General features: G+C 40.3%; 1 long non-coding RNA gene across 2 annotated transcripts; it reads right to left on the minus strand.

Annotated features, from left to right (window-relative positions):
• On the minus strand, positions 21,570 to 23,228 carry LOC110256691. Of its 2 annotated transcripts, XR_002338574.1 has the most exons (3): positions 23,145 to 23,228; positions 22,331 to 22,465; positions 21,570 to 22,182 (listed from the first exon to the last, which is right to left on the minus strand). It is a non-coding gene; the product is annotated as an uncharacterized LOC110256691 (long non-coding RNA). The 2 variants fall into 2 exon arrangements; XR_002338573.1 differs by having other exon boundaries at positions 21,570 to 22,465.

Consider the following 23,954-nt stretch of genomic DNA (forward strand, 5'->3'; position numbering starts at 1 on the left):
GGTTGTGGTGAAAGTGCAGCATTTATTGCAGGGCTCCAAATAAGGAGTCCAGGCAGCTAGTGCGCAAAAGGCCTAAACTCATTGATGGCTTTTAGACGAGGGTTTTAAAGACAGGGTGAGGGAGGGGAGACTGGGGGGTGTGTGATCTGCTCATAGACATTCTTCTGATTGGTTGGTGGTGAGGTAATCAGAGTCAACATCATCAATCTGCTTCCAACCCATCTAAGGTCTACTTGCTTGTGGGCATACAGTTAATTTCTCCCACCTGATGGAGGTTTCGGTATCTGCAGAACAGCTCAAAGGATGGCTCAGAATATTAACTATGTTCCTTGAGAAGGAACTAAAGGTCTCTGACTTCTTTTAATGGCTAGACTGTTACTTTGTCTTGCTTGATGGTTTTCCTTTCTTCATTTTCTCACTTTGATTAAATTTACTCTTTGGAATTGGGGGAAGGCTTGGGGAGTATGTTTGGGATGACTAAGCTTAAAATAGGCACTATCAGTCATAATTAATTCACTTGGGGTGTGGAGCTAGAACACCTCAAAGGGTTAGGCATTCATCCCCTAGAAATTAAGACAAGAAGCTTGGGCAACAGTTGAAAGAAAGATGATTGTAAATATATAACCAAAGCAGAAGTTACTATACAGTTAACTACTAATTGCAGCCCTGACTTTCTGAACAATGCCTGATGATTCCTCCAGCAGTGCTCATGAAGCTGCCCAGTCACCCATGTTTCAGTTATTGACCAATGACTAGTAACCATACAAGAAAAATGATGGGGAAAATATGGATTAGCTTGAGAAAGTGGGGTTGTAGCTGGTTCATTCTGATCAAAGGTAACCTGAAGCAGTTAACTGGACATAGATAACAAGGAAGAAACATGTTAACTTTGGGGAAACAAATCTAATCTCTAATAAGGAATGAAGGAGGGCAACAGATTGAGACTTGCCTTCCTTCAAGAAACGGTCCAAGAATATTTGACTCCAACCCCAAGCAGTACACATGGAATGATTAGGGTGGTGACTGAGCACCATCTGCCCTTTGGCATTGCATAATACCCTCACTTGTTTAAATACCATAAGATGGTATCACAAGTGGTGTGTGCTTCAGTGATGTCTAGAATGATGAATGCCTCCCAGTTCCTCCTGCCTTAAAAGATTATAGCTGAGCATCTGTTCTAGATTTGACTCCTGGTCATGGTGCAGCGGAAATGAATCCGACTAGGAGCCATGAGGTTGAGGGTTTGATCCCTGGGATCGCTCAGTGGATTAAGAATCTGGCGTTAGCGTGAGCTGTGGTTAGATCACAGAGGCGGCTCAGATCCCGTGTTGCTGTGGCTGTGGTGTAGGCCAGTGGCTACAGCTCCAATTAGACCCCTAGCCTGGGAAGCTCCATATGCCACAAGTGCAGCCCTAAACTAAAAAAAATATATATTGCAAAATGGTTCCTCTCCAGAATTCAATAATTCTGTCACCAATTTAGCAAAAAAACCTAGGTTAAAGATTATTTGTTGAGTACTTGGGACAAGATTTTACAGTTCTTAAAATTCTTACCTATTCAGTGAATGCGGTTACTTTCTCCATGGATTGTTTAAGATCTTAAGATCAAAATACTAGTGAATATGTGATTATTACCTGTAGTCACACTTCTACATTACAGTCTTTTTAATTCTTCCTTTCTCATTCCCCATCCTGATAGCAAGAGTTAGGGAATAAAAAGAAATATGGAGGTTCACTTTTGCACCTCCATGACCTTTCTCATTGTACTTTAATTGGCAAGAAAGGGTCATGACAGCATTCATGAAGTGCAAGGCTGAACCCCAGGTAAGGAGAGCAAAGGAAAGTCCAAAGCAACATGCCCAAAGTAGTTGTGAGAGTAAAACTGGCATTGGGTTGGTACCTGAGAGCAGATGATACCAACAAGTAGGTTCAAGAGGTAGAGATGGGAAAAGCTAATACATAGGGAGTATGTGGCAACTGATCAGCAGGGTCTACAGAAATCATTCAGGGTTTGGTCAGCTGAGCAAAATGGCAAGGAAAAAAGACTAGAAAACATTCTTTGGTTAAATATCTCCCTCGACAGCATTAAAATACTATTTTTTACATTTATAAAAAGTCACATGAGTACCCACTGTGGCTCAGCAGTAACAAACCCAACTAGTATCCATGAGGACATGGGTTCGATTCCTAGCCTCACTCAGTGGATTAAGGATCCAGCATTGCCGTGTGCTTTGGTATAGGCTGCAGATGCGGCTCAGATCCTGCATTGCTGTTGATGTGGCTCTGGCTGTGGCTAGCAGCTGTAGCTCTAATTCAACCCCTCGCCTAGGAATGTCCATAGGTGCAGCCATTTAAAAAAAAAAAAAGCAATAAAGAGAACAAGAAAAAAACCACTAGTAAACAGAAGGTCTCACCAAAAATTTGAAATATAGAAGGATGATAGATAGCTATTGTATCAGAGCAGAAGTAGGGGCCTAAGGATAAGGACAAGAAGGAGCCAGCTTGGCTACAGGCTCAGAAATGCTTAATACTGTGGAGGATAGAAGCGAAACATGAAGAGAAAGCAGTGGAATTAATATCCAGTTGAATATAGGACATTCCCTTCATTCCATACACACTTGCCCTCTTCCCCAACCCCTATGCCCTGTTACTCAGGGATTTACTGTCCAACAAGAGATGGGAAAACTCCTCAGTGTAGAAAGTGAATGACCCTAAGGAACAGACCTGTATTCCGGCTTTTGTAAATCCAACAGTAAAGCAGTTACCTTCTAGCTCCAATACATTTATAACAGCTTCAAAATTCATGAGATAAAAAATGATTAAACTGAAATAACTATAGGCAAATTATCAATTATAGTTAGATATTTGAATACTCTCACATAACTGATAACACAAATGGTCAGAAAATCATTAAGATACATAAGATTATCAGCTAACTTGACTGACATTTATAGAATATATTCCAACATAATAGCATAAAATATTCTTTTCAAGTTCATATACATTATGGGCTATAAAACAAGTTTCAAATGACTTAGAACAGAAATCATACAAGGTATATTCTATCACCAGAACAAAATTATATTAGAAGTTGCTATAATAAGATACCTGAAGGGTCAGTCAGCATCATTTAGAAATTAATAGCTCTTAAAATAAGCCAAGGGATAAAGAGGAAGTAACAATGAAAATCTGAAAATATTTTGAACTGAATGAATATATCAAAATTTGTGGGGTGCAGCCAAAGCAAAATGGAATTATATTAATAAATATGCCAATAAATTCCAAAACTTAGTTGAAATAGAAAAAGTCTTTGAATGTTACAAACTACCAAAGCTCATTCAAGAAGAAAGAGAAAATCTGAGTAGCTTTATTAAATACAATTTGTAGCTGACAACCTTCCCACACAAAAAAAGTTCAGGCCAAATGGTACGAGTGAATTCTACCAAACATTTAACAAAGATGTAGTAAGAATTCTACACAAACTCTTCTAAGAGTAAACACTTTCCAACTTATTTTATGAGCCAATATACCCACATACCAAAGTCGTATAAAGATATCACAAGAAAATCACACATCAGCATGTCTCATGAACGTAAATGCAAAAATTTATTTTAAAAATAGCAGCCATAAGATCTGTACCCCTCTCCTGAACTCTTGAGTAGTTGACAGAGGGATACTTTCTTAGTGGATTAATTAAAGTTTGCTCAGGGATCAGTTCCACTCTTCCAGATATGTATAATTCGACCCAATTTTAGATGAGATGGAGGATCTGGTGCAGGGGAGTGGGGGAATGGAGGGTAAGGAGGGAATGAATTGGACATTCAGTGGGCTGTAGGTTGATTTGGGGACTGTATGTGTCCCCCCAAAAGTCGTATGTTGAAGCCCTATCCCTAGTATGGCTGTATTTGGGGGTGAGGCCTCTAAGGTTAAAAGAGGTCGTAAAGGTGGAGGCCTTGATCCAATAGGATTAGTATCCTTATAAGAAAAAGACACGAGAGACATCTCTATTACTCACTCTATCTCCCTGCCTCTTAACCCCCTACAAGCACACATGGAAGAAAAGCCATGTAAGGACACAGTGAGAAAGCAGCCATCTGCAAGCCATAAACAGTCCTCACCAGAAACCAAATCTTCCAGCATCACAATCTGGGGCATGTAGGCTTCACAACTGTTAAGAAAACCAATTTCTGTCATTTAAGCCACTCATTCTATGGTATTTTGTTATTACAGCCTGAGCAGATTTGGGTGCCACAGCAGATTTGTGAAGAGGGGTGCAACTAAAACAAATACCTAAAAATGTGGAAGTGACTTTTGATCTGGATGATGGGCAGAGACCAAAAGAGTTTTGAGGTGAATGCTAGAAAAAGCCTAGCTTGCCTTGAAGGCACTGTCGGTAGAAATGTGAATATTAAGGACAATTCGGGTGAGGACTCAGAAAGAAAAGAGGGAAGCTATAAAAGAAAGCTTCTATCATCTGAGAGAATCACCAAGAACAGAATGAACAGAATGTCAGTAGAAATATGAACATTAAAGGCCATTCTGGTGAGGTCTCAGATGGAAAAGAAAAACATGTTATTGGAAACTAGAAGAAAATAGATCCTCGCTATAAAGTGGCAAAGAACTTGTCTAAATTGTGTTCTAATGTTTTGTGCAAGATGGAACTTTTGAGAAATGAAACTGGATATTTAGCCTATGAGTTTTTTTTCTTTTCTTTTTTGGCTTTTTGGCTTTTTGCCATTTCTTGGGCCACTCCTGGGGCATATGGAGGTTCCCAGGCTAGGTGTCTAATCGGAGCTATAGTCACCAGCCTACACCAGAGCCACAGCAACGCCATATCCAAGCCTCGTCTGTGATCTACACCACAGCTCACGGCAACGCCGGATCCTTAACCCACTGAGCAAGGCCAGGGATCAAACCTGCAACCTCATGGTTCCTAGTCGGATTCGTTAACCACTGTGCCACGACGGGAACTCCCAGCCTAGGAGATTTCTAACCAAAATGTTAATGGTGCAACCTGGATCCTTCTAACTGCTTATAGCAAAATGTGAGAGGAGAAAGATGAAATGAAGAAAGAATAAGCAAAAGAAATCAGAGCTTAAAGATTTGGAAAATTCACAGTCTCAGAAAATTTGAAAAAGTCCCATTTTCAATGAGAATTGAAAGTTCTCAATTTTCAGATTATAAAAAATTAGAAAACATGTTCTGAGGTGAACTGCAAGGGTATGGATAAGGAGGTTAAGAGATTATATGAGCTGTCAGTTTGAACAGAAGGGGACAGAGATGGGATGCAATGAAGGAAGGTTGTCAGACTTTTTAGATTCTACAGAATATAAGCAATTTTTCTTTCTTTTTTTTTTTTTTTTTTTTTTTTTTTTGGCTTTTTGGCTTTTTGGCTTTTTAGCTTTTCTAGGGCAACCTCATGGTTCCTAGTTGGATTTGTTAACCACTGTGCCACAACGGGAACTCCACAGAATATAAGCAATTTTTCAAGAAAAGGGAAGAAAGATACGGATTTTGAGTGCCAGGGCCTGGATGTTAAGGACCAAATGATTACGTCTCCTTTCAAATTCATATGTTGCAGCACTGACCACACAGCATGGCTGAACTTAGAGACAGAGTCTCTAAGTAATTAAGGTTAAATGAGGTCAAAAGGCTGGAGCCCTGATCCAAGAGGATAAGTGTCTTATAAGAAGACACAGGACTGGAGTTCCCATTGTGGTGCAGTGGTGAACGAATCCGACTAAGAACCATGAGGTTGCGGATTCGATCCCTGGCCTTGTTCAGTGGGTTAAGGATCCGGCGTTGCCATGAGCTGTGGTGTAGGTTGCAGACGCGGCTCGGATCCCGCGTTGCTGTGGCCCTGGCGTAGGCCGGTGACTACAGCTACGATTAGACCCCTAGCCTGGGAACCTCCATATGCCACAGGAGTGGCCCGAGAAATGGCCAAAAGACAAAAAAAAAAAGAAGAGACAGGAGTTCCTGTCGTGGTGCCGTGGTTAATGAATCCGACTAGGAACCATCAGGTTGTGGGTTCGATCTCAGATTGCGGGTTCAATCCCTGGCCTTGCTCAGGGGGTTAATGATCCGGCATTGCCGTGAGCTGTGGTGTAGGTTGCAGACGAGGCTCAGATCCTCCATTGCTGTGGCTCTGGTGTAGGCCGGCAGCTACAGCTCTGATTAGACCCCTAGCCTGGGAACCATCATATGCGGCGGGAAGTGGCCCTAGAAAAGGCAAAAAGACAAAAAAAAAAAAAAAAAAAAAAGAGAGAGAGAAAGACAACAGGGGAGTTCCCATTGTATCTCAGTACTTAAGAACCTGACCCAATGTCTGTGAGGATGTGGGTCCAATTCCAGGCCTCCCTCAGCAGATTAAGGATCTGGCATTGCCATGAGCTGTGGTGTGGGCTGCAGATGCGGCTTCAGATCCTGCATTGCTGTGGCTGTGGCATAGACCGGCAGCTGTAGCTCCAATTCCACCCTAGCCTGGGAACTTCTATATGCTGCTGGTGTGGTCCTAAAAAATAAGAGTGAACAGTGAGTTCCTGCTGTGGTGCAGGTTAAGATCTGGTGTAGTCTCTTTGGCAGTGTGGGTTCAATCCCTAACCTAGCACAGTGGGTTAGGGATCCTGCATTGCAGTAACAGAGAGCTTGTCCTCATTCCCCTCCCCTACTTGTATGCATACACTGAAGAAAGGCCATGTGAGGACATAGAGCCCTCCTCACCAGAAATCAAATTTGCCAGTGCCTTGATCATGGATTTCTAGCCTCCAGAGCTGTAAGAAAATAAATGCCTTTCTTTAAACCGCACAGTCTGTGCATTTTGTTATGGCAGAACACTAATACAGAATGATATATATTCCCAACTCTTTTTTTTCTTTTTCTTTTTTTTTTTTTGTTCTTTTTGTTTTTTGTTCTTTTTTTTCTTTTTTTTTTTTTCTTTATATTCCCAACTCTTATTCCACTCTCAGTAAATCCACAGGGTCTTCAAAAACTATACCAAAAGGTGGAGAGACCATGATCCTAGGATCTGAAGGAGGAGGGGTTTTGGCTGGTAGGTCGTCAAATGATTCCCAGCTCTGTATGACTCCCAGAAATTGTTTGTCTTACAGTTCCCCAGTAATTGTTCCTTTATCAGCTGCTGGTTTTTGCCAGGCCTCAAAGAGTCTTGCAGACTGGTACTCAGATTTTTCAAGCTCTTTTTATGCTATCTCCCTCTTCAGTTTCTACCCCACATATTACAGCTGCCTTGAGCTCCCTGAACTCTGAAATATCTCTTTATTCAGTAAGGGCATGTTTGGAGTTATCCCTATGTAGGCCATACATGGCCTGGGAATTTCCTCCTGCGGTCCTGGAGCAACTGTAGGAAGAACTGACATATGCCGATTAGATCTCTCATACTGACTATTTTCAAAAGTTTTCTTCCCTGTATGTGTTTGCTGGTGTTGAGAGAAATTTGGTTTCCTGAAGATTTCCCCTCCCTCGATACATTCAAAGTTTGTTTCTCCTCTGTGAGTTCTTTCAGTATGAATGGGGAATAACTTCTGGCCAAAATTATTCCCACACTCATAGTATTTCTTCCCCATGGTAACTCTATGGTGTTTATATTTAGAGCTAACTTTTCACCAAAAGACCACCTCCCATTAAATTCACAGTGATTCATAAAATTAGACATGAGATCAATAAAATAGAGATTCAAAAAACAATAGAAATATATCAGTAAAACCAAGAGCTGGTTCTTTGAAAAGGTAAACAAAACTGACAAACCTCTGACCATATTTACCAAGAAGAAGAGAAAAAGACCAAATAAAATAAGAAATGAAAAAGGAGAAATCTCAACAGATACTTCAGAAATACAAAAAAAATTGTAAGAGAATACATGAACAATATGCCAACAAATTTGACAACCTAGAAGAAATGGACAACTTTCTAGAGACATACAGTCCACCAAAACCGAATCCAGAAGAAATAAATCATTTGAACAGATCAATCACCAAAATGAAATTGAATATTAATAAAAACTCTCCCATAGTTCCCGTCATAGCTCAGCAGAAACAAATCCAACTAGGAACCATGAGGTTGCGGGTTTGACCCTTGGCCTCACTCAGTGGGTTAAGGATGAGACATTGCTGTGGGCTGTGGTGTAGGTCGCAGACGTGGCTCGGATCCCGCGTTGCTGTGGCTGTGGAGTAGGTTGGCAGCTATCGTTCCAATTGGACCCCTAGAATGGGAACCTCTATATGCCGCAGGTGCTACCCTAAAAAGACAAAAAGACAAAAAAAAAAAAAAAACCCACAAAAAAACCAACTAGACCTAATCACACTTACAAGCTTTTACACAGCAAAGGAAATAATAATAATAATAATAATAATAAAAGACAACCTGTGGAATGGGAGAAAATAGTTTCAAATGATGCAACCAACAAGGGCTTAAACAACTCAGACAACTCAATAGCAAAAAAACAAGTGAAAGTTCCCATAGTGGGGAGTTCCCGTCGTGGCGCAGTGGTTAACGAATCCGACTAGGAACCATGAGGTTGCGGGTTCGATCCCTGGCCTTGCTCAGTGGGTTAAGGATCTGGGGTTGCCGTGAGCTATGGTGTAGGTTGCAGACCTGGTTCGGATCCTGTGTTGTTGTGGCTCTGGTGTAGGCCGGTGGCTACAGCTCCGATTAGACCCCTAGCCTGGGAACCTCCATATGCTGCGTGAGTGGCCCAAGAAATAGCAAAAAAGACAAAAAAAAAAAAAAAGAAAAAAAGAAAGTTCCCATAGTGGCACAGCGGAAATGAATCTGACTAGGAACCATGAGGTTTCAGGTTTGATCCCTGGCCTCACTCAGCGGGTCAAAGATCCAATGTTGCTGTGAGCTGTGGTGTAGGTCACAGACGTGGCTCTGATTCAGCATTGCTGTGGCTATGGCGTAGGCTGGCAGCTACAACTCCAATTAAACCCCTAGCCTGGGAACCTCCATATACTGCAGGTGCAGCCCTAAAAAGACAAAAAGACCGAAAAAAAAAAAAAAAAACCATTGAAAAATGGGCAGAAGACCTAAATAGACATTTCTCCAAAGAAGACATATGGATAGCAAACAGGCACATGAAAAAATGCTCAACATCACTAATTATTAGAGAAATGCAATTCAAAACTACAATGAAGTACCACCTCACACTAGTCAGAATGGCTATCATTAGAAAGTCTACAAATAAATGCTGGAGAGGGTGTGGAGAAAAGGGAACCCTCTGGCACTGTTGGTGGGAATGTAAATTGGTAGAACCACTATGGAGAACAGTATGGAGGTACCTCAGAAAACTAAATATAGAATTGCCATATGATCCACCAAACCCACTCTTGGCCATATATCCAGACAAAACTTTCCTTGAAAAAGATACATGCATCCCTATGTTCATTGTAGCACTACCCACAATAGCCAAGACATGGAAACAACCTTAATGTCAATCAACAGATGAATGGATTAAGAAGAAGTGGTACCTATACACAATGGAATACTACTCAGCCATAAAAAAGAACATAATGCCATTTGCAGCAATGGAAATGGATGGAATTAGAGATTCTCATACTAAGTGAAGTGAGTAAGAAAGAAAATGATAAATGCTATATGATATCACTTATATATGAAATCTAAAATATGGCACAAATGAACCTATTTATAGAACAGAAACAAACTCATGGACATAGAGAACAGACTTGTTGTTGGCAAGGAGGAGAGGGAGGGAGTAGGATAGACTGGGAGTTTGTGGTTAGTAAATGTAAACTATTGCATCTGGAATGGATAAGCAATGAGATCCTGCTATATAGCACAGGGAACTATATTCAATCACTTGTGGAGGAACATGATGGAAGATAATATGAGAAAAAGAATGTGAATATATCTATGACTGGGTCACTTTGCTGTATAGCAGAAATTGACAGACCATCATAAATCAACTATAATAAAAAATTTTTTTTTAATTCACAGTGATTCTTCCTTGCAAGAGTTGTCTAATGTACAAAAAGGTTCAAATCATCAGAAAAGGTTTTCACATGTTCATTATATTCACAGGGCTTCTCCCACGGGCATGCTCTCTTTCAGGTAATGAAGGCTGCCTCCTTATAAAAGGCTTTCCCACATTCATTTATTCAAACAATTGCTTTAGAGTTTGAATATCCTGATGTTGAAAGAGGTCTTCATTTTGACTGACAGCTTTCCCACTTCTACCATATTTAAAAGGTTCTTCTCTGGCATGAGAATTCTCAGGCTTTGTACTAAGAAGCAATTTCCCTTGAACACTAAATTCACCGATCTTCTTTACAAAGGAGTTTCTATTAGTGATAATTAATTCTGAAATATTCAAATTCATTACAGAAGTTTTAACAGGTATTTTTCTCATTGGAACAGGCTTGTGTCTATATTAAATGTTTTTCCTAATACACTACTTCTCTCCTTAGTATTATTTTATTGTTGACAAAATCAATTTCCCATAAATGCTAGTCTTGGTTTTCCTGGCTCTTTTCCATCAGGTCATCAACATTCCAGAATTCTAGAAATAAGAATAACTTATCATAGCTTAAAAATGTTAACACATTTCATGTGGAAAGGGGACTTAATATATAAATGTACTGGAACAGCCCAATCTTCTGGTCTGAAAGTAATTTTAGGAGCATACTCCTCACACTCCTGTGGCATGTGGACACTCCCATGCCAGGGATTGAATCTGCACCATAGCAGTGACCCAAGCTGCTACAGTGACAACGCCAGATCCCCAACCCACTATGCCACGAAAGAATTCCTATTTTAGTTTGTTTATATCATGTCAAAAAAAAGAGAGTAGACTTTGAATGTCACATTTTTAAAGCACAGTAGAGTACTATTTTCTTATCAAATTAGATGGTAAAGTATTGTGTATACTAAGCAATGGACACGAGAGCTGTGCTAAAAGGAGCACCATGTAAGTTAATATCACCAAACTAAGCATTCAACAACTGTATTCCCAACTCACAGCCAAGTACCAGTCAAAAGAGTTTGATAATAAAACATAATATCTCATAGTAGCAAAATTTCTTCACAAAAAAATTAAAAATTAAAATGAGGTTGCAGAGTTCGTGTTGTGGCTCAGTGGTTAACGAATCCGACTAGGAACCATGAGGTTGTGGGTTTGATCCCTGCCCTTGCTCAGTGGGTTAAGGATCCAGCGTTGCCATGAACTGTGGTGTAGGTTGCAGATGCGGCTCAGATATGGCATTGCTGTGGCTCTGGTGTAGGCTGGTGGCTACAAGCTCCAATTTGACCCCTAGCCTGGGAACTTCCATATGCCACGGGAGCGGCCTTAGAAAAGGCAAAAAAACAAAAGCAAAAACCAAAAAAAAAAAAAAGAAAAAGGCAAAAAGACAAAAAAAAAAAAAAAGAAAGAAAGAAAAGAAAATGAGGTTGCAACCAAAGTGACTCATGTCTTAGCAAAGCAAGGAAGCCACTTAGCAATGGTGAATTAACTTGTATTTGATAAAACTAGCTAAATAAATGTATCCAGAAGTTTCTGTCGTGGTGCAACAGGATAGGCAGCGTCTCTGTAGCACCAAGACAAACTCAATCCCAGATGGGTGCAGTGAGTTAAAGGATCTGGCATTGCCACAGCTATGCCATAAGTCACAACTGAGCCCAGGATCTGATCTAGCCTAGTAACTCCACATGCCATGGGGTGACCAAAAAAGAAAAAGAAAAAAAGCTCATGAGTCAAAGATGACATCAAACAAAAAGCAAATAAATACATAGAAATTATTTTTTTTTAAATAAGAAGAAATCTATCTAGAGAAAATTAACTTGTTTTATTATAAACTTTAGAAGAGTTGCTCACAGAGTCAACGGCACTGGAAGCAACATCAATACTCAATTTAAAAACAAGGCAAATAAGTTCCCACCCATCATAGCTCAGTGGAAACGAATCTGACTAGCCTCCATGACAATACAGGTTCCATCCTTGGCCTTGCTCAGTGGGTTAAGAATCCAGCATTGCCATGTAGGCCAGCAGCTACAGCTCTAATTTGACCCCTAGCCTGCTAACCTCCATATGCCATGGGTGTGGGCCTAAAAAGACCAAAAAAAAAAAAAAAAAGGCAAATGATCAAGTGACTTTCCTTGATATATATTCTTTTTCAGATTCTTTTCCATTATAGGTATATATATATGTGTGTGTGTGTGTGTGTGTGTGTGTGTGTGTGTGTATTTATGTGTGTGTGTATAACTGAATCATTTTTCTGTATATTTGAAACTAACACAATATTGTAAATCAACTATAGTTCAATTTAAAGAAAAAGAAATAGAAGATGAATATCTTGACTTGCCTTTCCACGGAGTACTCCAATGGCTTAGCAATGGTAAAATTTTATAATTTATTTTTAGCTCAAAACTGAAATTGAAATGCTTTTGAATGAGAAGACCATCCTTCAATATCCATTATATCAAACACTGAATAGCTTTGGAAATTAGTTCTTTCTGAAGACATGATAATGTATCTTAATGAATTCTACCTGAAATTACAAAGTAAAATAGCACTTATGCAAATCTTAAACCACACCAGACATTTCAGTATTATTAGCATCACAAGTAAAGTTAAGCTGCACATTCTGTGCTGTCAAAAGTTAAAGCAAGAATTGAGATCTCGATTTCTCTCACGGCTTAGCAGGTTAAGAATCCAGCTTTGTCACTGCAGTGGCTTGGGTCACAGCAGTGGTGTGTGTGGGTTTGATCCCTGGCCTGGGAACCTCCACATGCTACAGGCATGGCCAAAAAAAATTGAGATCTGCATTTCTAAATCTACAGTAGATATATTTCCTAATCTCAAATTACACTTTCAGTGGCTTTTTCTAGACCTTAATGTAAGTCATATGACATTTTCATATTTCAAAATCTATTTAACAAGATTCCAACTAAACCTTCCGTTAGAAGTGATTAATCTGCAATGCAATGATAGGCTAAAAGGCAGATACCAAGAGAAAAATTTACAAGAATTCTATAAATGGTTTATAAGTAAGGAATTTGCTAATAAGTTGAAATCATATATTGTGGACTGATATCAATAATTTACCTATTTGTGTGAAGGATGTTTTCTTTTTCTTTTTTTTCTTTTTTTTTTTTTTTTTTTTTTGGTCTTTTTAGGGCTGCACCCACAGTATATGGAAGTTTCCAGGCTAGGAGCTGAATCAGAGCTGTAGCCACCAGCCTACACCACAGCCACAGCAATGCCAAATTCAAGCAGCATCTGCAACCTACACCACAGCTCACAGCAACGTCAGATCCTTAACCCACTGAGCGAGCCCAAGGATCGAACCCACGTCCTCATGTATACTAGTCAGGACAGGACTCCTGAAGGACATTTTCAATGAGGAAATATGCCAAAGCCCATTACACGTTAGCATTAACAGATGACAATCTACCATAGATTTGATAAGAAACATTAACAAAGAATCCAAATTAAGCAAAATGTTATCAACCCCAAAAGAACTCCATCATTCTATCACCAGACCTACATTGACTAGACTACAGTCAATCATCATTATATTTTAAATTTCATCAACAGGAGTTCCCGTCATGGCACAGCAGAAACAAATCCAACTAGGAACCATGAGGTTTCGGGTTCGATCCCTGGCCTCACTAAGTGGGTTAAGGATCTGGCATTGTCATGAGCGGTGATGTAGACTGTAGAGACAGCTCGGATCCGGCATTGCTGTGGCTGTGCCATAGGCCGGCAGCTGTAGCCCGACTAGACCCCTACCTGGGAACCTCCATGTGCCATGGGTGTGACCCTAAGAAGACAGAAAGATAATAACAATAATAATAATAAATAAGTAAATTTCACCAACAAAAAACTGGTAGAAATTTGTTTTCTTTCGTGTTCAATAAGTACCTACATAACACTCTTGATTTTATCTCTTGGCCCATAAAGCCTAAAATATTGCTGTCTGTGTGTTTTACTAAATATGTTTGCCAACTCCTAGAAATAAATGATCATGCAAAATAAGACATTAAGGTATTTTGGTCCCACATTCATGATGTAAAAAGAAAATTACCTCCCGGAGTTCCCATCGTGGCTCAGTGGTTAACGAATCCAACTAGGAACCATGAGGTTGTGGGTTCAATCCCTGACCTTGCTCAGTGAGTTAAGGATCCTGCCTTGCCGTGAGCTGTGGTGTAGGTCACAGAGGCGCCTCGGATCCCATGTTGCTGTGGCTCTGGTGTAGGCTGCTGACTACAGCTCCAATTCGACCCCTAGCCTGGGAACCTCCATATGCCTCAGGAGCGGCCCAAGAAATGGCAAAAAGACAAAAAAGAAGAAAAAAAGAAAAGAGAAAAGAAAATTACCTCCCAAGGCATCTTTATAAGCATCCAGGTAAATTCAGGAGCCATTTGGGAGGAAAAATTTATCCGAAAGGTAAAAATAAAATTGGCAATCCACATTAAACATATAGCTCTTCACTTATTAAAAAATGAATAGAAAAGGAATAAACAGAGATATTTTAGGAAAACCAAGGACAAAATAGTAAGCAATAAAATAATCAAAACAACTGAACATAAATAAAACAAAAGCCACAGCAAGAAATGAAAGAAAATCTGCTTTTAATTCCAATTTAACGTGTTAAATATAACTCAACATACTTGAATAGAAAACTGACTAAGAATGGACTTTAATCAAAAGAACCATCTGAGAACAAGAAATAATTCTCAAAATTAAAAACAAGCAAACAAAAAAACAACCTTGACTACTCCTGAGACCATGAAACTCCTAGAAAAAAATACAGGAAAATAGCTCCTTGACATGGGTCTTGCAATTATTTTTTTTTAGATCTGACATACAAAGCACAAGCAACTAAAAAAGAAGGAAGTAGGAATACCTCAAACTAAAAAACTTCTTTAGAAAAAAGAAACCAACAACAAAGTGAAAAGATAACCTGTGGATTGTGAAAAAATATTTAGAAACCATATATCTGATAAGGGGTTAATATCCAAAATATACAAAGTACACATACAACTCAACAGCAAAACAAACAAAAACTAATAACCCAATATTGAAATGGGCAAAGGACCTGAACAGTTTTCCAAAGCAGATATATAAAGGACCAACGGGTACACGAAAAGATGCTCAAAATCACTGATCATTGGGGACACGCAAATTAAAACCACAATGAGATACACCTTATGCCTATTAGAATGGCCATCATCAAAAAGACAAGAGATGATAAATGCTGACATAGATAAGGAGAAAAAGCAACCCTCATGGCTGTTGGTGGGAATGAAAATTAGTCTAGCCACAATGGAAAATACCATAAGGAGCCTCAAAAAATTAAACATAGAACTACCATGTGATCTTGCAATTCCACTTCTGAGAATAGATCCAAAGGAAACAAAAACACTAACTCACAAAAAGATATCTGCACCCCCATGGCCTAGCAGAATTATTCACAATGGCAAAGACATGAAAACAACCTAGGTGTCCATCATCAGATGAATGGATAAAGAAGTTGTGAGTTAGAAATAGATATAGATAGATAGATAGATAGATAGATAGATAGACAGACAGACAGACAGACAGAGGTAGACAGACACAATGGAATATTTACTATTCAACCACAGAATATGAGGAAATCCTACAATTTGCAACAACATGGATGGACTCCAAAAACATTATGCAAAGTGAAATAAGTCAGAGAGCAAAGATAAATACTGTATGATCTCACTTAACGTGGAATCTAAAAAAAATAAAAAGATGAATATAGGAAAATAGATCAGATTTGAGATTACCAGGGGCATGGAGTGGAGGGAGCAGGAACTGAAAGAAGGTGGTCAAAAGGTAAGTAAGTACTAGGGATGCAATGCACACATGATGGCTACAGTTAACACCACTGTATGACAGGAAAAGCTGTTAGGAGGGTAAATCCTAAGAGTTCTCACCAAAGGAGAAAATTTTGTTTTCTTTTCTCTTCTTTCTTTCCTTTTTATTGTAGCTATATGAGATGATGGGTGTTAGCTGAACCTATTGTGGTAATCATTTCGTGATATATATAAATCAAACCGCCATGCTGGACACTTTAAAAGTATTCAATGATATATGTCAATTATTTCTCAATAAAACCGAGGGGAAAAAAGAATAGCAACCACTCCCAAAACTTAACCCAAATGAAAAAGAATGAAAAGCATATCAATATAAACATAATAGTCATAATACTAATAATATTTGAGTTCGACATTACTGTTCAACAAACTCAACGACTGAATTGTGAAAACCAAAATCAAAATTCTTAACTGAAGACCTGAAATACAATGAACATAAGTGAAAAATATTGTGCAAATCTCCTAAAACATGAAATAAAAGATAGCCAAGTGCTATCACATGAGAAGTCCAGCCTTCTTTCCTGAGCATATAAAAAAGTAAACAGGCCACTGGAGTGTGACAGACGAATAGACAACAGGATTTCAGCTACCAAGGAAGCTCTTTGTTCAATTAAAGGACCTGTTACCGAAAGAAAAAAAAAAAAGTAACAGGGTTCCAGTTTATTAGCTACCACAAAGGTAAAAACTGACTTGCCTTTACTAGCTGTTGGGAGACACATACTGGAAAGACCCTAGCAGCTTATCTATCAAAGTACACTGGAAATGCACAACCTAGATCATGAAAAGGGATGACTGCCTCCACTTAAGAGGAACCAAAATCCTGAGAAAAGAAATCCAAGCTAAGTAATTACTACATAAAAGCAATGGTATTGGCTGACACATCCAGAAGAGCTAACATAAATAATTAGGATTCCAGTAAATTAAAGGGACAGATGGAAAAGAATTAATCATGAGGTAAGTAAATCAAGGCTAGGGTTTCAAAGAAATAGAATAGGAACTCTCAGCCAAGGAAGGGGGTGGAGGCAGGGAGGAAAAGCTATCCTGTTGAAGAAACACTTGTGAAAATCTCAGCCCCAAGAATGCACGCCTATTAAAACACTGAGATTTAATCATGAGATTATAGAATGGTTTCCTTCCTCCATCCTTTACCACCACACCTACAGGACTCCAGCATAGTAACAGTGAATCATAGCTAAAAGAGCTGTAAGACGCAGACTCTGACTAAGACGGCATTTTTAAGAACTCTCAGAGTCAAGAAGGGAGACAAAAATAGACACCAGAGGAAACTGAAGGCTTTGGCACCTATAGCTACAACAACCAGTAAACAAAGCCTAAATCCTAAACCAGAATAACACAAATCTTCACACTAAAGGCTATTGGCCTGAGTTTCTATTACCAGATACTTGCCCAGCTTTCAACAAAAAACTACAAGGTATGCCAATAAGCAAGGAAAAAAAAAACATTCTTAAGTTGTTTTGTTCTGTTTTTGCAGAATCCAGTATGACACTGATGTTGGCATTATCATACAGAGAATTTAGAATAACTATGATTAGGAGTTCCCTGGTGGCTTAGCAGGTTAAGGATCTGATGTTGTCACTGCCGTGTCAGGGTTTCAATCCCTGGCCCAGGAACTTCTGCATGCCTCAGGGGCAGCCAAAATAAAATAAAATAAAATACCTATGATTAATATGTGAAGGACTCTTCATCATAATCATGTCGAGACAAATGGCTTTTTTAAAAGACATTTTAAAAATCCACTAGGTACATCACAATTTAAAATTTTATTATTACCAAAAAAATTACCTTGTTAAAAAAAAAAGGGACAGAGTTCCCATCGTGGCACAGTGGTTAACGAATCCGACTAGGAACCATGAGGTTGTAGGTTCGATCCCTGGCCTTGCTCAGCAGGTTAAGGATCTGGCATTGCTGTGGCTCTGTGTAGACCAGTGACTACAGCTCTGATTGGACCCCTAGCCTGGGAATCTCCATGTGCCGTGGGAACGGCCCTGGAAAAGACAAAAAAAAAAAAAAAAAAAAAAGGGGGGACACAGTGAGGAAATGCAGTTACACATAAAAAAGAGAAAAAAGATTACTATCCAAATTATATAACAGATTCTTACAAGGTTAGAAAAAAATAGGAAAAAATATAAACAGAGCAATTCACAGGAGACATATCACAATTGCTTAGTAACACACTGACAGAGACTAGACCAGTCATGGTGTGTACTTAAGGATGGATAGTATGAAGTCACTGTGTCAGCAGCAGCCCTTTATGTCACAGGATCTTGGACTCTGTCAACAGGTAAAAGCCAATGAAGTGGAAGAAACATTAACTGATGAACATTTTAGACAAATTAAAATAATCCTGGAGTTCCCGTCGTGGTGCAGTGGTTAACGAATCCGACTAGGAACCATGAGGTTGCGGGTTCGGTCCCTGCCCTTGCTCAGTGGGTTAACGATCCGGCCTTGCCGTGAGCTGTGGTCTAGGTTGCAGACGCGGCTTGGATCCCGCGTTGCTGTGGCTCTGGCGTAGGCCGGTGGCTACAGCTCCGATTCAACCCCTAGCCTAGGAACCTCCATATGCCGCGGGAGCGGCCCAAGAAATAGCAACAATAACAACAACAACAACAACAAAAAAGATAAAAGACAAAAAAAAAAAAAATCCTGAGATGCTAAAAAGCAGAGGCATATAGACTGGAACAAAAAAGAAAATGAAGTGATGGTGGACTACAGGATGAGCTAGAAAAGACAGATATAAAAAATATTAAGAATTTAAAACATACAAGAATGAGATGACTAACCATATGGATAGGAGACTGAGATGGGAGTGGTTTAGGACCTGCTTTTTAAGGATGGATAGTATGACTGGCTGAGCAGTTGTTAACACTTGACAGACAGTAAAGAAACACAAGTACTTTCATTTTGGATCTGTGATGTTGATACGCTTTTAGACACACAGGGACCAGCAGTGAGGTGTACAGGAAAGACAGACTCTTGAGTCCCACAGGTGCTCCTCAGCTACAAACAGAGAGGATGGGATCTGGGAGGGACGAGAATAACAAGAAGCAGAGGAACTAGGATAGGCACCTGAGGATAATAATGATTAAAGGAGGGGGGGGGCAAAGAAAGCACCACAAAACAGAAAAGCCAACGGGGTTGTGTCAGAGAAACCAACAGAAGGCTCTCAGGAGAGAATTGTTACAGTGTCTGTGAAGGCACAGAAAACAGCCATCCTCTGAATATAAGTAGTTCACTGTGACCTTTACCAAAAGAGATTATGACAAATATAAAGGCAGAAGCAAGAATGATCTGAAATGTAAAGCAGAATTACGGACATAAGTGCCAAAGAGTATAACTCTGAAGTGTCTATGCCACTCAATAAATGCAGCCTAGTGGGAAAAAGTCATTTACTGAAATAATCAGTAAGGAAATGCACTCAATTATTTCCTACATTTTATCCCTGGATCAAGCAGGAACATCAGAAAACGGTCTAGAAGAGTTGCTGTTGTAGTTCAGTGGGTTAAGGACCTAAGGACCCAACATTGTATCTGTAAGGATGCATGTTTGATCCCTGGCCTCACTCAGTGGGTTAAGGATCCAGCATTGCCGAAAGCTGCAGCGCAGGTCACAAATGCAGCTAGGACCCTGCATTGCGTGGCTGTGGCATAGGTCAGCAGCTGCAGCTCCAATTTGACCCCTAGCCTGGGAAGCTCGATATGCCACAGGTGCAGCCCTCAAAAGAAAAAGGGGAAAAATGTCTAGAGCAGATTGCCACTAACCACATGTGGCAACGGAACACTTAAAATGTTGATATGTGACTCAGGAGCTATTATTTTAATTATTTCAAACTAAATAGCCACATATGCCAAGTGGTTACCATACTGAACAGCATATAGTACAGGACCATCACATTTCAATTCTTTGAAAACCTATATTCACTGAGTTCTCCCTTAGCTCTAGAGCTCTCTGTTTCCACTGAAGAACTGCTTTATGAAAGAGGCTGCATGTCTTTTAAGGAAGTTATTAGAAAGAAGACAGTACATTTCATCATTCACACAAAGGGCAAGAAAGGAACTGTTTTAGACTTCAGTGGTAGGAAGGCTTTATGCCCCATTAACAATATGGTTTCTCTTTATGGAAAATGTAAGTCATTTACCAGATGTCTGTACTTTGCCATGACCTGATCAGAAAGATCAGGAACATGGAGTTCCCATCGTGGCGTAGCAGAAATGAATCCGAATAGGAACCATGAGGTTGCAGGTTCAATCCCTGGCCTTGCTCAGTGGGTTAAGGATCCGGCATTGCCATGAGCTGTAGTGTAGGTCACAGACACAGCTCATATCTGGCATTGCTGTGGCTGTGGCATAGGCCAGGAGCTGTAGCTTCGATTAGACCCCTGGCCTGGGAACTTCCATATGCCGCAGGTGTGGCCCTAAAAAGCAAAAAAAAAAAAAAAAAAAAAAAAGAAAAGAAAAGAAAGAAAGAAAGAAAAAGAAAGAACAAATTTGCAGCCCAGCTTTGATAACTCTCTAAGATCATAAAACTTGTACATATCTATATGCTATAGAATTCTATCATTGATCTGCTGTTTATTACCATTGTTGATTTGTATTTATTTCTATATTTCCAATCTAATCCTCTAACCCTTAAAAGCCTCACACAAAGCATTATGAATAGAGTTGAAAATAATGTACAAACAACTCACCAGGATTTACTCATTTTCTGCTGGTTTGGGAAAAATGTAGAAAAAGTATAAAGGTAGAGCTTGGGAAGAAGGAAATAAGAACCAAGTCAGGAGAATGTGGCCTGCCTTGCAGATCCTAGATTTACCTTTCTACAATGCTCCACAGAATAGGCAGTTTGAATAATATGAAGATAATAACAATGACCAGATACACACATTTTCACTGGGTGAAAGTAAACATACACATTCATTGATTACAACAATAATTTATGTCTATGAAACATAAAAAAAAAAACCTTAAAATACAATCGATTTATACATTACAAGATACTAACACAGAAACTGTTTTCTTGGAATTCCTGCTGTGGTGCAGTGGGTTAAGGATGCATAGGTCACAGCTGCAGCTCAGATTTGATCCCTGGCCCAGGAACTTCAATATGCCACAGGTGCAGCCAAAAAAGAAAAAGAAACTTTTCTTTGTGGGTTGTTTTTTTTTTTTTTTTTTTTTTTTTTTGCTCTTTAAGGCCAAACCTCCAGCACATGGAGGTTCCCAGGCTAGGGGTCTAATCAGAGTTACACCCACTGGCCTACACCACAGACACAGCAATGCCAGATCCAAGCCGCATCTGTGACCTACACCACAGCTCACAACAACACCAGATCCTTAACCCACTGAGCGAGGCCAGGGATCAAACCTGGAACCTCATGGTTCCTAGTCTGATTTGTTTCCACTGTGCCACAAGGGGAACTCCAAAGAAATTGTTTTCTTTAAACTGATGTGGCTGGAATTACTGAGGTTGCATTGCTTATCTATTTTCCATTAGTATAATACTGGAAATATTGAACAATTCACAGAAACTCTGAAAAAGGGAATGAATGCTTTAATGAGTTATTTTTTAAATCTGTCCTAACTTGATTGCAATTTCATAATCTTTTGATAACAAACTGGTTTTAAATGTACATAGGAGACAACCAAGAAACACTTACGTCTTGATCAGTAACAAAGGGGTGACCTGTAACAATTTATTAACCCTCTCAGGCTCCGCAGGTTTTTATCTTTCAAATAAGGCAGAGATAGATAAACCTTGTAGACCGTCCCTGAACTACCAAGATGTGATTCCAAGTTCAGCGTAAAAAGAGGTTTAAAATATCTACATGCTAAATACATGGATATACATCACATACAAGTTCAGGACATGGAAAATGTGGGCTATTTGGAGAGTTACTTAAAACTTCCTCTTTTGTGGTGATCTTTCCGCTTCCCCCAGGTTAAGCACCCACAGAGAAGCGGCATTTTCTGTGCAGCCTGCGCCTCACTCACCATTCAAGGCAGCACAGCTCTCGGCTGAAACCTGGTCACGACCTTCCACTTTACAAAGCTGTGATGATTTCTAACACGACATCTGAAAACATGCTCATTCTAGGGCAGGGAGATCAAAAATTACTTCTGGCCTTGGAAATCTGTTCCTTTAGAGGTCTCGTCTACTTCTGCACTGAAGCTCTTGTGAGGTCTGAGGGAGTTCTCAGGGGTGTTTTCTTACAGGTAGGTTTCTGGTTCATGCACTACTTTCCCTTTATCTTCCCACAGAATCACTTTGTTCCCAGGGAAATGGAACTCAGGGCCTATAGGACAAAAGCATTTAGTTGTAATCTTCATACAGTGCCCCCGATTTGGCTACTCTGGAAGGCTGCTTCCAAGACTGCACCTTCTTTATGCTCAAGCAGGACTGCTGAAACACACAGGCTGGTAAGGTTTGGGAGAAATCCATACCCATGATTGCAGACTCTGAACCCAGGGCTCCACAGGGCAGAAAGGCACCTGTGCCACCTGGGAGCGCTCAGCAGTGTCCTATTAGCAGCAGCAAGAGATCTGGACAACACCTGGCCTTCGGTCCAACTCCTTCACCTGCAAGGTATGTGAACTTGGGTAAGTCATTCATCTCTCCAGACCTGTCTATTGTTTGTTGTCTTTTTAGGGCCGCACCCAAGGCATATGGAGGTTTCTAGGCTAGGGGTCTAATGGGAGCTGTAGCCGCAAGCCTACACCACAGCCACAGCAACAATGGACCCTATTCGTGTCTGCAACCTACACCACAGCTCACCGCAATGCCAGATCGTTAACCCCCTGAGCGAGGCCAGGGATTGAACCTGCAACCTCATGGTTCCTAGTCGGATTCGTTAACCACTGAGCCACGACGGGAATTCTCAGGCCTGTTTTCTTATTTGCTAAAACAAACGATTGCGAAAATTCAAGAGCTACCAAATGAAACCAACGGCTGCTTAATCATTAAACACAAAACGCTACGCCCAATGCTTCACACAGACCTCGTTGGAAATGCAGAGAAGCCGGCTGAAGAGCCAGGTCTCCTTCAAAGTGTGGACCCGGGCTGCTTTCAGAGGCTCAGGGCACTTGCCCAAGGTCACAACCCCTGGTGGACATGGCCTGACAGCTGGCTGCAAATCCTGAGCCTGGGTGCCAGGTCACACTCTTCTCCCCCTCCCCCCCAGCAGCCCGCCTTTTGCACGTGCCCTGCTGCAGGGCCACACTGGAACCCGTCCCGCACCCCACTCCAACCTACACTCACCCAGCAGCCTTCTCAGCTGCGTTGGTCACACAGCTCTGCGGCTAAACCTTGACACAGCACTGCCAACGCCCTGATTCAGCCGAGCTGTGAAACGCTGGCCACGGATACACATGCGCACAGGAAGGCCCACGTGTGCAGCTTCCCATCAACTCCAGCGGGAAGGGTATGCACCTATGTGCCTGGCAGGGAAACGCGCACAAGGCTAAGCATGTGCAGGTGGAACCAGCGCAGCGAGACCTCGAGAAGGCTGGCAGGGTGACATTAACATCAGAAGCAGTGACACAAGATCTGCCCTATGAATGGAAAACGAGGGAATAGCATGGCTTCTCCCAGGACTGGAAAATAATGGTGAATGGGAGTTCCCGTGGCGGCACAGAGGAAAGGAATCCGACTAGGAACCAAGAGGTGGCTGGTTGGATCCCTGGCCTTGCTCAGTGGGTTAAGGATCCTGCGTTGCAGTGAACTGTGGTGTAGGTCGCAGACTTGGCACTGATTCAGTGTTGCTGTGGCTGTGGTGTAGGCCAGCAGCTGTAGCTCCAATTTGACCCCTAGCCTGGGAACCTCCATATATATGCTACCGGTGTGGCCCTTAAAAAGCAAAAAAGAAAGAAAGAAAATACGGAGAATGTTTTTTATTATCATACTTTTTACAAGACCAGCTTCCAAGAATTACACAAAATACTCTATACATTATATGTATTATTAATTACATATTAATATATCATGTATAATTACATTAATTATAATTACATATTAAATAATTGCACTATGTATTATATATTAAATAATTATTTGATTATTGAATAATTA

This window comes from Sus scrofa, chromosome 14, assembly GCF_000003025.6.
Source record: "Sus scrofa isolate TJ Tabasco breed Duroc chromosome 14, Sscrofa11.1, whole genome shotgun sequence".
In the NCBI taxonomy this organism is placed as follows: domain Eukaryota; kingdom Metazoa; phylum Chordata; class Mammalia; order Artiodactyla; family Suidae; genus Sus; species Sus scrofa.